The sequence below is a fragment of the Anomalospiza imberbis genome, unplaced genomic scaffold (assembly GCF_031753505.1).
Source record: "Anomalospiza imberbis isolate Cuckoo-Finch-1a 21T00152 unplaced genomic scaffold, ASM3175350v1 scaffold_119, whole genome shotgun sequence".
NCBI lineage: Eukaryota > Metazoa > Chordata > Aves > Passeriformes > Viduidae > Anomalospiza > Anomalospiza imberbis.
The window spans coordinates 20,001-22,500 of NW_027099583.1; positions in this window are offsets into that span (position 1 = coordinate 20,001).

A 2,500-nucleotide genomic window follows, 5' to 3' on the forward strand; every position below is an offset into this window, starting at 1 on the left:
GACCGTGGGTAGACCTGATGTCTCGGCCCCGTCGTGGCTTACCTTCGCCCGGCCCCTTCGTAGACCTGGTATCTCGGCTCCGACTTAGCCTCCGGCCGCCGCGTGCCGGGGTAGACCTGTGTTCCTCCAACCGATGCCCCCCCCCCGCCTGGCCCTGTCCCGGCCTGCAAGCTCGTGTAAGGCGGGCGGCCCGCGCATCCGGGAGGGAGGGAGCGGCGCGGGTGGTGGGTGCGGTGTCCGAGGGGGTGGCGGCGGAGTGCGAGTGTGTGGAGTGGGCGTGTGTGTCACTGTGTCTGTCTCTCTCTCTCTCTCTCTCTCTCTGTCTGTGGGAACGAGGGCCAGGGGCCGGCGGCTTCGTCCCGGCCCCGGGCGCCTCGGGTCCGAGCCCCCGGGGCCCCCCAGACCCCTGCCGGGCCTGGAGGGTCTCTGCGGACCGTGAAAGAACCGGCCCAAAAGCGGCCGCCCGCTTTCCCGCTTGCACAGGGCGCAGGCGGCCCGTCAGCTCGGTCTGGGGGTGCTCTGGATACTAGAGAAAAACGAAATAAGATTTGCCAAGGAAATTTCTCTTCCGGACGAGTTTCTTCTTGTACCAAACAAATAGGAGAGTCGTTCTTTCAAAGAAAGGAGAAAAGAAACGGGATTGGGGCGGGGGGGGGGCGGGAAGGAATAAACCCCCAAAACCCCAAAACCGGGCGGCGGACAGCAGGTCTAGCCCGGCTCCGGGGCCGCCGGGCTCGGCGCGGCGCCCGGGCGGCGGGCGGTGGGCGGCGGACAACAGGTCTACCCCGGGGACAGCAGGTCTGCCCCGGGGACAGCGGGTCTGCCCCGGGGACAGCAGGTCTACCCCGCGGACAGCGGGTCTACCCCGCGGACAGCGGGTCTACCTCGCGGACAGCAGGTCTACCCCGCGGACAGCAGGTCTACCCCGCGGACAGCAGGTCTACCCCGCGGACAACCGGTCTACCCCGCGGACAGCAGGTCTACCCCGCGGACAGCAGGTCTACCCCGCGGACAGCAGGTCTACCCCGCGGACAACCGGTCTACCCCGCGGACAGCAGGTCTACCCCGCGGACAGCAGGTCTACCCCGCGGACAACCGGTCTACCCCGCGGACAGCAGGTCTACCCCGCGGACAGCAGGTCTACCCCGCGGACAGCAGGTCTACCCCGCGGACAGCAGGTCTACCCCGCGGACAGCAGGTCTACCCCGGGGACAGCAGGTCTACCCCGCGGACAGCAGGTCTACCCCGCGGACAGCAGGTCTACCCCGCGGACAGCAGGTCTACCCCGGGGACAGCAGGTCTACCCCGCGGACAGCAGGTCTACCCCGGGGACAGCAGGTCTACCCCGGGGACAGCAGGTCTACCCCGCGGACAGCAGGTCTACCCCGCGGACAGCAGGTCTACCCCGCGGACAGCAGGTCTACCCCGGGGACAGCAGGTCTACCCCGCGGACAGCAGGTCTACCCCGGGGACAACAGGTCTACCCCGCGGACAACAGGTCTACCCCGGCTCCGGGGCCGCCGGGCCCGGCGCGGCGCCCGGGCGGCGGGCGGTGGACGGCGGACAACAGGTCTACCTCGCTCCGGAGGGACTTAGGCGATTTCCGGCAGCGGCCGGGTAGACCTGTTGTCGCGGCCGGGTAGACCTGTTGTCGCGGCCGGCTCCGGAAGTTCACCAAGGGGTCGCTGTTTTCAGCTGCCTCCGGCTACGTCATCGCAGGGGCCGGCCTGCGGCGGCGCACCTTCCCGGTCGCTTTCCATCGGTCCTCTTGGAGGCGTCTGCGGCCTGGGACTCGTCTGTCCGTACTATGGGAGCGAGGTGACGGGCCGTCTCCCCGCAGGCTCGTGCCGTGCCTGTGACCGAAGCGGCGAGGGAGGCCGGGGGCCCCCGTGCGCAGTCCTCCGAGCGAGGCGAGTGCCGCTGACGCGGGACGAGCCCCGTGGCGTCGTCCCGGTCCGCCCGTCTGGCCCAGGGAAACGGGGTGTACGGTTCGAGAGGCGAGAGAGAGCTAGCGAGAAAGAGGAGAAATAAAGCGAGAAGGGAAAAAAAGAGGGAGAGAAGCCGAGAGAGACCGAGTACGAGCCGCGAGCTGCCCGTCGGCCGCGGCCATCGATTTCGTGGGCCGTGTCCCGCTTCGGCCCGGCTGTGGCCGGCTTGGCGAAGGGGGGGCGCCCCCCCTGGGGATTGCTGGCGGGCGAGGCGGCGGCGCCTCGCCCCTTTCCTGCCCGGCCTTAAGCCGGGGCGCGCCCCGCTCGGCGGGCGCGCTTTCGGGCTGTCGCTCCGGTGCGGTGGGCGGCAGCCGCGGGTGGACGCGGCCGGGGCTTTTCCCGGCCCTCGCCTGAGAGCCCCGAGCGCGGCGCGCGCGGGCCCGCCGAGGTGGCGGCGTCCCGTTCCCCTGCTTCCCGACCTGGTTGTGCCAGCGTGTCCGTGTCGGAAGGGTGGCGGGGGCCCGTGCGGCGGGGCGCGCGGCCCGGCCTCGGCGTCGCTGCCTCGCTTGAGG